The following is a 16624-nucleotide window of genomic DNA, read 5'->3' as shown; positions in this document are numbered from 1 at the left end:
GTGAATTACATCCAACTTTGCAAATATCACAAAGGGCCTTTGAATCTTTGAAACCATTTTATTGTGTTCCTCTTAAGATTCGTAATACCTGTTGTTGCAAGTACCATGTGGAGTTTTCAATGTACCATGAACTTTTATGTCATATTTGTTCTACGATGCATACTAATGAGATGTTGCAGGAGTGTGGTGCAATGCTATTTCCGAGCTCATAGTTGGAAGGGAAGTATTTTTGCAACATGACTTATTATCATGCATTTGATGAGATTTACAATTTTTTGTTATAGACAACACTATTTGACAATTTTTTATGATATAATTATTGCATAACCTTTATGCTCATGAAGGTCTTTTTTGATGATATACAATAGTATCACATTACAATTTTTGCGTCAACATAGTGGGTTCTATTGATATAATTTGAAGGGACATATTTTTATGGTATATAATCCCACATTTTCATTTATTATCATGCATTTCAGTTGAAGTGATTGTTATAAATCCTTTATGTTCATCCATGCATTTTATGTGTAGACTAGCAATTCTTAAAAATACAGGTTCATGCTAGATCATTCATCATTGACAAGACCCTCTCTTGGTGATGGTACATATTCCTTTGTGCATATTTATGAGATTAAATTGTGGGTCTTTTTGTGTTTATTATCATGAAGATGATTCAAATGCATGTGGCTAGGACACATCTGCAGTGGATCAAATTGTCATGACATATGATCTATTGAACCAAACATTTGACATTGATGGTCAAGGTGGTCTGTTGAATCAAACATTTGACATTTTACATTTATTAATGTTGGGCCTTCAACATCAACACCTACTAGTCAAGGTGGTCATCGAACTTTCACTCAGGTAACCTTGTCTATTTTTATTCATTAATGGTTTATAAAATAAAGTCGGTTAGATTTTGGCAATTGAATAACATTGTTTCATTTTCAGATGCTGACATTAGATGCACCTAATATTCTCTCCATAATGGAGCATGGTGTTCTCTAGCAGTAGCATCTTTGATGCTTTTGACAGTAGTATGAGTCAGATTAGTAAATTTCTAATTTGATGCTTCCCACAGGGCTTTGCAACTTCAGATTGTGAGTGTGCCCCTGTTACAAATGAATTGTACTTTAATCGACATAGATGGTCTATGATGGCTTTTTTGTAAGACTATATGGTTTTATAACATATATTTTACTTTAATCGACATATAACAATATCCAAGTGGTGGTTGGCATGAGCTTGAATATGGTAAGTTGTATGCATCTTGAAGTTGAATATGATATGTTGTATACATCTTGAAGTTCAAATTTGATTAGACTTTGTCAGCATTTGATGAATCATCAATGTCATTTCATTATTAATCTTGTGAGTGTGAGGTGTATGAATAAAAATCAATTACTTTGAAAGTCATGGATGGTTGTCCTGATATGATAACCACCACATGGTTGTGCCTTATGAAGAAAAGATGAACAGATAATAGCTAATTGAGAACATCAATTCAAATCCATAATATAGAGGATACTAATAACAGATCTTTGTATATTTATTTTTTCTAATAATGAAATAGGTACAAATGTATTGAGATAAAATGAAGCTTTTCTCTCATATGAAGCTTTTCTCTCATGGATGTCACATGCGTAGGGTATGACCCCGAGCGTTTGATTGAGTGGGGGGGGAAAACAAGAGCATGCATAGGGTAATAATGCCTAACTGGACATGTCAGAGCCAACGGTTCATCATCGCGATGAGATGAATGAGAAATTGACCATGCGACAACATTCCATTGAGTGAGACTGATGATTTTTTCGCCAACCGAAAAATTGCTTCCCTAATAAAACTGTAGGGCAACTTGAAAACTGAGATAGGCTTTTTTAGGGACCTCTCTTGTGGCCTTGTAGGTTCAAATGGATCATTCACAGGTGCCACGGATTCTGCGTTAGGGCCCATCAAAGTTTGACAATTTTGAGCACTTAGGGCGCTCAAGGGACGACGCCAGTAGGGTATGACCCCAACCGTTCGATCGAGTGGGGGGGGCAAAATAGGAGCATGTGTAGTGTAATAATGCCTAACTGGACATGTCAGAGCCAATGGTTCATCATCGTGATGAGAAAATCAAGAAATCGGCCACGCGATAATATTCCATTAAGTGAGATTGACAATTTTTTTGCCAACCAAAAAATTGCTGCCCTAATAAAACTGTAGGGCAACTTGAAAAACCGAGATAGGCTTTTGTAGGGATCTCTCTCGTGGCCCTGTAGGTTCAAAAGGATCATTCATAGGTGCCACGGATTCTGAGTTAGGGCCTGTCAAAGTTTGATAATTTTGAGCACTTAGGGCGCTCAAGGGATGACGCCGGTAGGGTATGACCTCGAGCATTCTATCAAGTGGGGGGGAAAAAAAGGAGCATGCGTAGGGCAATAATGCCTAATTGGACATGTCAGAGCTGACAGTTCATCATTGTGACAAGCAAATTGAGAAATCGGCCACGTGACAACATTCCATTGAGTGAGACTGACGATTTTTTTGCCAACCAAAAAATTGCTGCCCTAATAAAACTATAGGGAAACATGAAAAACTGAGATAGGATTTTGTAGGGACCTCTCTCATGGCCTAGTAGGTTCAAATAGATCATTCACAGGTGCCATGGATTCTGAGTTAGGGCCCGTCAAAGTTTGATAATTTTGAGCACTTAGGGCACTCAAGGGATGATGTCGATAGGGTATGACCCTGAGTGTTCGATTGAGTGGGGGGCAAAATAGGAGCATGTATAGGGTAATAATGCCTAATTGGACATGTCAGAGCTGATGGTTCATCATTGCGATGAGCAAATCGAGAAATCGGCCATGCAACAACATTCCATTGAGTGAGACTGATGATTTTTTTGCCAACCGAAAAATTGCTGCCCTAATAAAACTATAGGGCAAATTGAAAAACCAAGATAGGATTTTGTAGGGACCTCTCTCATGGCCCCATAGGTTCAAATGGATCATTCAAAGGTGCCATGGATTCTGAGTTAGGGCCCATCAAAGTTTGAAAATTTTGAGCACTTAAGGCGCTCAAGGGATGATGCCGGTAGGGTATGACCCTGAGCGTTTGATCGAGTGGTGGGGGCAAAACAGTAGCATGCATAGGGTAATAATACCTAACTGGACATGTCGAAGCTGACGGTTCATCATCATGATGAGCAGAATGAGAAATCGGCCACGCGACAACATTCCATTGAGTGAGATTAACAATTTTTTTGCCAACCAAAACATTGCTGCCCTAATAAAACCGTAGGGCAACTTGAAATACCGAGATAGGCTTTTGTAGGGACCTCTCTCATGGCCCTATAGGTTCAAACGGATTGTTTGCAAGTGTCATGGATTCTGAGTTAGGGCCCGTCAAAGTTTGACAATTTTGAGCACTTACGACGCTCAAGGGATGACGCTGGTAGGGTATGACCCTGAGTGTTCGATCGAGTGGGGGGGAAAAATAGGAGCATGTGTAGGGTAATAATGCCTAAATGGACATGTTGGAGCTGATGGTTCATCATCGCGATGAGTAAAACGAGAAATCGGCCACCCAACAACATTCCATGGAGTGAGACTGATGATTTTTTTGCCAACTGAAAAATTGCTGCCCTAATAAAACCCTAGGGCAAATTGAAAAACTGAGATAGGCTTTTGTAGGGACCTATCTCATGGACCCATAGGTTCAAACGGATCATTTGCAAGTGCCACGGATTCCGAGTTAGGGCCCATCAAAGTTTCACAATTTTGAGCACTTAGGGCGCTCAAGGGATGACGCCAATAGGGTATGACCCTAAGCGTTCGATCGAGTGGGGGGGGCAAAATAGGAGAATGCGTAGGGTATTGTTCACTAAATGAATTGTATTGTTCATTGAATGAATTGTATTGTATTGTTGATTAAATGAATTGTATTGTTCATTAAATAAATTGTATTGTATTGTTCATTAAATGAATTATATTGTTCATTATAAAAACAACACTTACGATGAAATGAAATGAATTGTATTTTTCATTAAATAGCCATTATTAACCATTGTTAATTATTGGAATGAAGATTAAATATTTCCATGATAACACCACACACAGATGAGCAGCAATTTATATGATCAAATATCAACTTCTCTATATATAAAAATGTCGAATGATTACAAATGTATGTCCATACACAAATATGGCATAAATGCCAACTGAAACAAAATGTATGTCCATATACAAAATATACATGCCAACTAGACATGCAAGCATCCCAAAACTATCTATAACATCCTAAGCTACTAATGGATCATCAAAATCGATCCTCTTCGCCACACTGCTTGGCTCTGAAGGATCCTGGACAAGAAAAACAAACCACAATTAATATTAGTTATATTATATAATTCACATTCAAAAAGTTAACATAAAAATGAACTATTTAATTGAATTATTCATGTTTACCTCATCTCCACGTTTTCTCTTCAGCTTTGCAGGACTCTTGATGTATGTCTTTGGTAGAGGAGGTATGTTTTGAATATTTTGATACACAACCTACATATCTTCAGAAACATGAGATTGATACAAGTTAGAATATAATTGTCACTAATAATAACAAATTATATCTACTAATCAAATAATAAAATAAACACACATCTACTCGAGGCATCTCTTCTTCTTATTTAGGTATACTAGGTGTAGTCATCAAGGATGTGAAGCCAAGAGTTCTTTGTATATATACACAACAAGTATATGAAACTATCAATCTATGTCTAGACATGTATAATCACTATAATTTATTTAAACTATTCATTCAATCATATGTGCATTCAATTACCTTTCCCTTGTCTCCAATTGCACTACTAGATCCTAGATCACACTGCACCACACTCGTGCTTCTTGTCCCCTACAAGAGTAAAATAAGATATACATGCAAGTTACTACATAGTCTAATTAATACAAATATAAATGATGAGAATGTATGTACAATAAAATATAAACGACTAGGTGCAATAATATATGTACCATCAAGCTATCGAGGCCAAATGAAATGGCCGACAAGGTGCCCTCCTGAATCTATCTCAACTCATCCTCAGTCATCAACTGTTAAATAGACCATGTAAATAAAAATTAGCACTTAATATTATCTAATTTATAAATATTTAATTAAAATATAACATGAACTGTGAAAACACAAATCTTACCAATACATCATCAATGTATGATGACGGTGCCTCCTCGCCTCTAGCATGTGAGGACTCCCCAGGGTATCCTCCAATCTATGTAATAACCTCTGGTGCATCATGCATCTCATGCACCTCGTAATCTGCACTGTCCACAGCAGGATCAACGGGCTGTCCAACTGGACCCAAGCATATGTGCCCACACATGACACAACTATGGGGTACGCATATGTGTGGAGCCAAGGATGATGTGTCACCGGCACCAGATGCACTGCTACCATCAATAGTAGGCTAAGCTACTGATGCAACCTGAGAAACCAAAAGGCTACTCAAAGAGTGAATAGCTGATATGGTCCGTGAAGCCGCCTCACAAATGATATCAGGATGTTGAACTACAGGTGGGGGATCAATAGGAGCAAGGGGGACATATGGGCCCTAGACTACTCTGACTGCCCCAGGTCTATTTTGGGGCATACCTAAACCTACACCCTGGAAAGGTTGGATGTCAAAGTAGTTCACATGTTTCTATAAAACAAACTCAGCATACAATTTTTTTATGAAATAGAAGGGGATATCAAGATTGTTGTTGGGTGGTTTGTCGAAAACCATCCACCAACGATCCCAAAATTTTTTCACAATCCCATCATTTGTGCACCATTTGATAGAAAGTTTTGTTTTCTTGGGATCTACGGGCTGACCAGTCTGGGGATTGACAAACAATGAGGCGATTTTGGCTTTGGATATCTCAAGATCCTTGATATCCTTATACGACAAGCCATCTGCAGATTTTTCCTTCATAGAATCTTGCCACAAAAGGGCGGCATCGTGCTCCTCAGTCATGGTTTCCATAATTTTTATGATCGATGTGAGAGGATCAAACAATGGGTTTAGACAAGGGATCCTATGATATACTTCTGCAAACCCCCTCAATTCATTCAAATTTTGTGCAATCAAATCTTGAATTGAGGGGGGGTTTGGCAAATGCGGGTTTGGTTGTTGCAGTTGTGGTTGGTCAGTGTTTTCATTGTTATCCCCCATTTTTATCCTAATTGAATGTAAACAATTAAATTTAGCTAACAAATTTAAACAATCAGGTATTTGATTTTAAAAAAAACTAGTTTTCATGAAAAAAAACCATATTTGCAATGAAAAATCAAATAAATATTCACAAAAAATGAATGAAAATGATTCAAAATGACAAAATTCTTACCTCTAAATCTATTTTTTAGCAATTTTTTGTCAAAAAATCGGATATCGGATGGAGCGGATATTGGATTTTGACAAATTCGTGCGACCTTTGAGTTAAAAATGACTCATGGGACTGTCACTGTCGAAATATAAAAGTCTCAGAAAATCAGATATCGGATTTTAACACTTAAATTATTTTTAAATAACATATATAATATAATAATATATTATTATATTATATAATACATATTGTATTATATTATATATATTATAATATATAATATAATATTATATTATATAATATAATATTATATTATATAATATAATATTATGTTATATTATATATAATATAATATTATGTTATATTATATATAATATTATATAATATAATATTATATATAATATAATATTATGTTATATTATATATAATATAATATAATATAATATTATATTATATTGTAAATAATATAATATTGTATTATTTAATATGTATTATATTATATATAATATAATATTATATATAATATAATATAATATAATACGTATTATATAATATTATATATTATATAATATTGTATTATATTATAGTATATAATATAATACAATATTATATAATACGTATTATATTATATTATATATAATATAATATAATATTATATTATATATTATATAATAATACAATATTATATAATATATAATATAATATAATATTATATTATATTATATATAATATAATATTGTATTATATAATACGTAACATATAATATATTTTTTAAATTAAAATTACAAATAAAAATCGGATATCGGATAAAATCCGATATTCAATTGTATCGGATATCCGATTTTATCCGATATACGATTTGCATAGGTAATTACCAAGCCAAGGTGTACTGACACCCAGGGCAAGCGAAAAGTCAACACGGATTTTCACATTTTTAGGCGAGTGAAGAAGGCTATTTTTTTCACATCGCCACTTTTTGGCCCCGCTTGATCCTACACTAGCCCATATTATATTTTGTTTATTATTGTAAAACTTTGTAAGCCAACTTGGCATATTGTAAAATGACTCTTGTATATAAAAGAGATCATTGTAGGCATTTTGTAATGAAGTAAGGAAGAGAAGAAATTGATGTATGCGAAATATAGGTTAAAAGGTTTATGTAAGAAGCAGAGCAGCAACCAGTACTGGATCAGGCATTATAGATGCTATTGTAAAGCAGTACAAGATATTGGATTTGTATAATCCACATTGTAAGTCAGTCAGACTTCCTATTTGAGCAGTGAGCTCTAGGCAGTTGGCCTTCCTGCATGTGCATGCCCCTATTGTAAGTAATATTCTCTTATTGACCAGTAAGTGGATATTGTGGGTCACAAATCCCACCGAGGTTTTTCCCACACCGAGTTTCCTCATTAAATCCTTGTGTTATGGTGTTCTTTTCATGTGGATGTTCTTAATTCTATTTATTGCATTATTTCTTGCATACCGGTACACTGCTATAATATGTTCTGCATGTTTTAAGTTAAGAAAATTTGCACATTGGTTAGATACTGATTCACCCCCCCTCTCAGTATCATTGGGAATCCTAACAGATGATATCGTTAATATTGCTAAATTTTATTCTCCATGGCTATCAAATATTTTTGTTATGCGATGATAAAATTAATGAAAATTATTACAAACTCTATGATATTATGACATCAATACAATACTGAGAAAGACTTTGTCATTCATCTTTGACCTCAATGACATACAATGTTCAACAATCTCTCCCTTTGTCATTAATGGAAAACCTCAAAATTCTACCCATATAAACAACATTCTAAAAATTCTCAAAGGTTCTCCCTATATAGAATATCTACTTCTATGAAATATTTTGGCACTCTTACTCCAATATACTCTCCATATAATTTTTACTTTCTTTCCCCTCCTTTGACATCAATGAAAAAGGGTTACATAGTACCTTGCATTGTGTCGCCTCTTCTGTAGACCAATACAAATCAAGCACTTGTTTACTTTCTTCGTTACATTGCAAGACCACCAAGTTTTCTTTTGGTACGAAGTCAACAGCCCCCCTAACCTTGTACTTCCTTTTGAATTAAGAGAGTGAGATACCACTCTCATGTTCTACCTATGATATTCATATTTTTATTTTTAAAGATGTATTATAAAAATATAAGTAGTCTACTTCTTTAACATACCTCATCTCCACTCCTTTATCTACAACCTTCTCTCTTAGAAAATAATACTTAATTGAAAAAAAATATTCTTTGAATGCATTATCAGATTGTTTTAGATGTTTATACCACTTGTATTGTCATAAACAATAGGAATGGGCTCACTAAAATAAATTTTGATATCCTTCAACATTTATATCATTTATAGTAATTGAGTGTAAAAAGAGGTTATTGCAATATTCTTTTCTTTTGGTAGAGAAAGGGATAATGAGTTGTTTTTTCCTCAACCATGACATATGATTGTCATTCAAGTGCTCTTTCGGTCATTAATACTTCTAGCCTAATCTATATCTATATGTGATTTCAAACTTAAATTCATGCTCCTCAAATACCACAAACCAAAATATAATGTTTCTTTAAAATATCTAAATATTGTTTCACTGCCTTTACATAAATTTTCATGGTGGCACTTGAAATCTTGCCAACATACCTACTACTTGCACTATATCCAATGTAGAAGTAGTCACATACAATAAATTGTAATCATTGATCTATACAAAGTCTGATTTAATGGAGAAGACTTATCATGTTTACTCAATTTACACTTGGTAATCATAGGTGTGCTAATATGTTTGTAGCATTCAATCTTAAACTTGTTCAACATCTCTTTCATGTGCTTGCTTTGTGATATGAATATGATTTTATCTAACTAATAGATCTATAAACTAAGACAAATGATAGATCAACAAACATTGATATCTCAAATTCTTTTTGCATTTCATCTCTAAACTCTATGCATATTTTATCAATACTACCTCTAAAAATAATTTCATCAACATAGAAAACCAAGATTAATTGCTGATCCCCTTCAATTTTGATGTAGCGATTATTGTCTACAATGCATTTCTAAAAATGCTACTATTATAGACACTTGTTCAATCATCAATACCATGACCTGGCCTACTTATGTCCATAAAGATCTTTCTTCAATCCACGTATAAATTCTAGATTCTCTAACAACTAAAAAGCTTATGGTTGGTCAATGTACACCTCTTCTTCTAACTCTCCATTAATAAATGCTAACTTCACATGTATTTGATAGATGTTGAAGTTATCAAATGTTGATAATGTTAGAAGCATTCTAATTGCCTCTAGGCTTGGTATTGTAGGAATTACATTAGATAATAGAGAAATTAAAATTGTGTGGAACATACATCTAATCATGGAGAATGCAATAAATGCAGTAGGTATGATAATGTATGCAAAAATGAAGTGTTAATAAATGAATGTCCACGCATCTAAATGGGATAGGTAAAGGATAAAAGAATAAGTCCACCATTACACTAGAATTACAAAAACATAAAGCATAAAACAAAAAATTATCAATAATGACTTATTAATAATTTTTTATTTTCTAATTTACCATATGTATATACGAAAATCCATAAATTTTTTTTTGGAGAACTCAATAAAATTAGATTCTATCTTACTTCTATCTATATAAATATCTTCATATCTTATCTCTTTCTAAAATTCTTTAATATGTCATTCAAATCAAATGTTGTCAACTTTGTTCCAACTTTCTAAACCTATAGTTTATTTAACATTAGTTTTTTTTGTTTTTTATTGAAATTTTCGTAGTCTAATTTATTTTGATTGTCAGTTTGACAATACAAACAAAACAGGAATGCAATTTGTCCCAATATGTATAAGGTTGAAAATCCAAAATTTTCAAGATTCCTAATCAATACTTGTATCAACATTTAATCATATGGCATTCACATTAATTTATTTCCATCCAAATTTTTAAACTATCATTCTCTTCATTATCTTATCTTTCTTGACTTTTCCAAATTAAATATGTGAAATAGGTAAATCTATTTGAAAATCCACAAATTTTGAGAAATTCATTCAATATTAATATTAATACTTTCACATGTAATTCACTCCCTTCCAAATTTCTAAATCATCATTTTCTATTAATTTTCTAGACAATATGAAGAAAGTAACGTGTTTGACAATACAAAAAAATTATGGTGCGTATTAGATCTGACTGTCAATGTCCTACTTGTGCGATTCAAACATTTTATAGTGCGCCATTCAAATATGATCTCTGTGGACGCCATTTTCTTGTGAAGTGTAGAATAATGGATGGCATGTTGAACGAGTCGAGAGAAAAACAAGAGTGGGAGAGAAAATAAGGCCCGTGTTTTGTCCGCATGCTCCTCCGAATTATACTTGCTATGCTTAGAACACGTACAAAACAAAATTCCAGACGTTAACCTAAAGTCGGCACCACCTCTTTCACACCATCTTCCACTGCCCACCCATATTACTCCACTATAAAAATAATTTAGATTTTTGTTGAACTCCTTAATACTTAAAATAGAAGAAGATAAAATCTAATATTTTAAGGATTTTTTGAAATTTAAAAATATATAAAAATATGTTAACTTAATACTTTATTTAGAATATATATGTTAATTCAATAGACATATTTATTTATATATATATTTAATCACGATTCTTATTTGTTTATACATCTCACATATCATTATCTAATATTTCATAGATGTGTTGTTACCATGTTCATGTAATGTCGACATAATAATTAATGTAAATTTTTGACAAATTTGTATACACTTTTGATTATATTTCTTGGTCACCTAATTAAAAAATATCCATCTACACAACAATTTATTTGAAATAATGCCCAAGTTGACATATTTAAAGGCATGCCCTAAGTCTAGGATACAAAATCATGGAGTGCCAAAAATATTTGTAATGCATGAATGTTAGAGCACCAAATTCACATTTAGCAAAGAAAAATGGCATTCATAGTAGGTTGCATCAACATTTTAAAACATAGATGCTACACGTCTCATCTTTCAATTTTTGTGAAGAGGAAAATAAAGGGGCTTTCATAGGGTGAGAATAATTGAAGTACTTCAATCCTAGCTCAACAAACACTTAAACTTGTTCATGAAGACGGTCCAATCTTAAATAAGCTAATAGATGGATGCAAATGAATTTGTCATGACTATAGGAGCACATGATAAAATTGTAAAAAGTGGTAGCATTATAAAATATTAGTGAGGATCACAAGAGTGGTCCCATAAGAGAGAATAGAATAAATAATTCAATTTTCCATATTTGTTTCTAGATGTTCACAATATTCTAATAGATTTGCAACCACCACATTCTTTGCATACACAATTCAATATATAATGCCCCATTTAAAAGATTAAGGAAAATCTCATTAGTACAACATTTTTTTAAGACAATACCAACATCAAAATATTTGCGACAGAAAATGACACACTTGCACTACAATACACACAAGTGACATATGGAACATAATGACACAAGGGTAATAAAAACTAGAACAACCTCACCATTGCATATTCAAGGTGACACTAGGAAAGACTAAAAACCATCAGAAAATTCAACCATGAAGTGAAGAGAAAAAAGAAACAAAATCCAAATGACAATCGGGTACAAAACTATGACTATGTTCTCTCACAAAACTACACAAGGATAGGATGTGGGAATCATCAACCTCCAATCTATACCAAACTATACTTTGATACCAATACCAACAATGAATCCAAAGAGCCAATATGACTTGACAAGATGATGACACCAATGACTTATGAGACAAGGAGTAGGATGAGGGAATACTCACCTCCTTTCCACTTAGCAAAACCTTAAGAAAGCCTCAAACACAAAAAATGACATACACATAGGCTTCCTAGAACTAAAAGGTACAAAATCTCCACCAATTGGAAGGATGATAACCAACATATTGATATAATAAGGAAAGTGTTGAAAGAGGCTAGTGAACAAATTAACAGTGGTTTGAAGCTTAAATGAGGAAGTGAAGTGCATGATGTAATGCTTAGTATGAAAAACTAAAACAAAGATAAAGGAGGACTTGGATGGAAATGGTGAAAGTTCTAAGAGTTTAAGTAAAGGAGACAAAGAAAAATAAAAGGTCAACGATGAATTGAAAAACTCAAACAAAGATAAAAAAATATTTCATTGTAGTTTGAAACAAGAAGATTGATTTAAAGACTACCCCTGCTCAAATAAGGTATTCACCAAAATTTAATGGTAGCTATTTTTAATGCAATAAATTTGGACATAGTGATAGTGAATCTCTAGAAGTTAAATAAAATCTCAATCATTCAATGATTGATGCTATAAGTGTAATAAGTTTGGATATGAGGCAAATGATTCCAGAAGTAGAATGTCACATAATGGATATATGTATATAGGCTATGGTATAAATGTTTAGTCATTCAATGTATATTTCTATGCATGCAAAAAATTTAGACATGAGGATATTAAACATAGGTCAAACATCATAAGGACTGGAAATGGTCAATAATAAGGTCCTACTTGATATAGTTGAAATAAAATTGGACACATTTCTTGGTTCTATAGAGGAAGGAATGAGAAGTCTATTGGTTTGGTAAAGAAGATTGATTTTTTTTAAGAAAAATAGAAGATGAAGATGAAATGGGTGAAGAAATCAAAATAGAAGGTGGAAGAAAAGAGCGAGTAGGGATCTGCACCCTCTATTGGTGTAGTCTCCTATTTTAGTAACTTGATAGTATGCACTATTTCTGAGGATGATCAAAATGAAGATCTTATGACCCCTTTGCAGTTTAGAAGTTAAAGTATTTTCAGCATGGCAAAGGTTATTGAGGTGTTTTGGAGGATTTCAGAACCTTTTATTGGTTTGGAGCATTGTTTGCAAAAAGCACTAAAATAGAGCATCAACATTTTGATTTGTAATAGTAAAATGCATTAATGACTACTTAACCCTAAGTAAGTGAATTCAATGAATATGCGGGTATTTTAAAATCATTTTGATCATTTGTGATCTTTCTATCTTGAGAGCTCTTACATGCAGATGAATTGTTTGTGTTATCAGTGCATTCAACGTATTTTTTCTCATAAACCCTAGTTTCACTGTTATTTTTGTAAAGAAGTGAAATGGTAACTTCATTTTTTGTTGATCTTGAGCTAAATCCATGACTTGCATATAAGCTAAATTTTTATGCAGCGAGAATGAGAGAGAAAGAAGCCACATTCTCAAGGGTTTTGATTAATTATGTTTATACAAAAGATATGAGGGAATACATTGATGTCAAAGTAAAAGAGGCTAGCCATTTGAAGTTTTATGATATTTGGGACAAGTTAACTGAAACAAACATGACTAAATTCAAGGAGCAATATAAATACATTTATATGATGAGGTTCAATGTATAGAAGGATTCTACAAATTTTAGCTATGAAGAGGAGTGGATAAACATTATTTTGAGTAAGATTCATGAGGTTATAATGTTCTTGGATAGACCCTACAAGATAACTATTGATAGGCCAACACTAGGGTAAGGAATGGAATGAAATTTGATGTTTAATAATGAAATTTAGTTTGGTCTATATGTGTCAATCCAGGGCATAAGCTTGTGAAAGGTATCGGAGCAATATGCCATCAAGGGGTTAGAGTCATGAGTTGAGTGATTATGAATGTAGCTAGAACACATGAAAATAAATCTATAGAAAACCAAAGCAATTCTAGCAATAGGAACTGTCACTTCTTGACAATAGGAACTACAACTACGATAGTAAAAATACCAATTGATTAATAGAGAATAAAAACACACCATCAAATTAGAATACCAAAATCAAAATGCTAATGAAAATGTTAAACCAACCTTTAATTAAAATGCTAAGATTTAAATCACCCGGCTATCAACGATGAATAACATTACTTAAAATAATTCAAAGTTATACTGAAACAAAACCAAGACAAAATAAAGGCAAACCAAATGTAGAAAATAAAACTTCATCGTGCTTCCCAAGGAGTGGGCCCTTGCTCCAAGTTCATGCGGTGGATAGAAGAAACTTGATTACGCTGGTTGAACTAGTAGAACAATATTATATTCCTTAGAAATTTGATATAGAAAATAATTCCTTCAATAATTTGTTCATTCTATCTCTAGCTTACATTGCACTGCTTACATATACGCAGTTTGAACAACCATGTACAATAGTAGATTGAGTTTGTTTAGAGATCTTCACCCTTGGCCACAAATACAAACTATCTTGTTACAATAGTGAACAAAAATAAGAAATGACTATACTGGAAATTTCTCCTTCGTGCGATAAAGGCTCCCTTCATAATATTTTTTAATATCCATGATGGAAATGTTCTCGTGAAACCTTACTTTTTGGCTACAAACTACAAGCGAAAATTGGAAACAACATTTTGGTGGATTTTCCTTTCACACAAGCAAATTCATCTCCCTTTAGATCTTAACAAAAATGATGAGGTGGCTATACTATGTGGTAGGGAGAGTATTTTACAAGTAAAATTTCTCAAGATAGTGGAATTAGAGTTGCTATAAACATCAACGTAAATAAGAACAAAATAATAAGCCACATGGTTGAATAGTGCAGCTACTAGCATGCCAAAAATATTCAATAAAAGATGATATAAATAACAACACACTTAGCATCACTTGGATTATTGAAGTTATCTTGAAAAGATAGTATAAATAAACTAGTCATAGATAGAAGTTACTATCCAGAAAATGACATGAAGTTCTGCATCCACAAATCAACATGTTGATAAATATATTTCCATAATGTAAAGAAAAAATCCTCATTAGTGAAAATAGCCAATTTTATGCCTCAGTTTTGGCTTCAGGTTAGGCTTGGTGAGACCAATCCTATGCTTGGACCTCCAAAAAAATGGCAAAGGCACTGGAATACCTGATTTTTGCCTTGCCATAATTTTTTGATGAAACAAAAACCCATTAGACTTCTCCCTATCCTGATTTCAAAAATATAAATTTCATAGTGATATGATTATTTTTACTATTTTTGCATTATTTATTAATCAAAAGTGGTACCTAAATGTAAAATAGTGAGGTTCAGTAAAAGGTTAATAACTTTTTTGTTTTTAGGTTTTTTGGAAAATAAATTATATGACATCAATCTACATAAAATTATTTTGAAGATTAAAAATTATATTAAATTTTCATCAAATTATGATGGCCGTACACCAGATGTTTTCAAAATGTACTTTATAGTCAATTAAAAATTAACAAAAAAATATATTCAATATAAAAATAAGAAAAAATATTCTCATTAATATTTGGTGTCTTAGGTATCTTTTCCCTAGGAGTTGCAAAAATTCATTTATTTACATCAAAATATGGTAGTTGTAGACGTGTGGTATGGCCCTGAAATAGGCATTTTCAAAAAGTGGTTTTTAAACATGCCTACTAAATAGAATTTCCTACCATGTGGGTATTGAAATAAATTACATATTTTAAAATTAGACTCTAAGAACTACATTTTCTATTACTAAAATTTTCTAAGATTCAATCTCAAAGTGCCTCAAATTTTGACATCAATCAACAAAAATATTGAAAAATAGGGAAAACACTTCCACTTTTTGCCCAGAAGTGGGACTCAACTTCTTGCAGCCACCTAAACTTAGTATGGCTATTATGGAAGACAAAGGAGGAGAGTATAGAGAAAGTATAATATTGGTCCAAAGACTATTTATGTGTTCGACACAATGCACCACTGAGAAGGGAAGGGGGGGTGAATCAGTGGTTCTCAAACTTTTCCCTTTAACTAACTTATGTGTATACCGGTTATGGGATCTAACACATTAAAAACTTACCAGTTAGTGAGGCGACTAACACAAAGGCAATCACACACACAGGGCCATTGCATAACACTAGCGTGTACGAGGAAAACCCAAGATGGGAAAATCTTCGGTAAGAAATGTTGTTGGAGTCTATTGCTCCAATCCAGCCTCACAATGAATATGTTATAATGTTTAGGGCACCAACCCAAGGAGCTACAACGTATGATTTATGGCACCAACCCAAGGAGCATGATCCCCTGACTTGTTTATGGGCTACAACCCTGGCACCGAGCTACAACTTAGTGTTCACTTTGATAACTTCAAATACAAAATTAATACTATTGTTATAAGTGAATCTTGTAACCATCTCATATACCTCTCTCTGCTGATGAGACACCTTCTCAGCTACACCAGCT

This window comes from Cryptomeria japonica, chromosome 5 (genome assembly GCF_030272615.1).
Source record: "Cryptomeria japonica chromosome 5, Sugi_1.0, whole genome shotgun sequence".
NCBI lineage: Eukaryota > Viridiplantae > Streptophyta > Pinopsida > Cupressales > Cupressaceae > Cryptomeria > Cryptomeria japonica.
The sequence above is the reverse complement of the archived record's forward strand: the minus strand, read 5'-3'. Positions refer to the sequence as shown.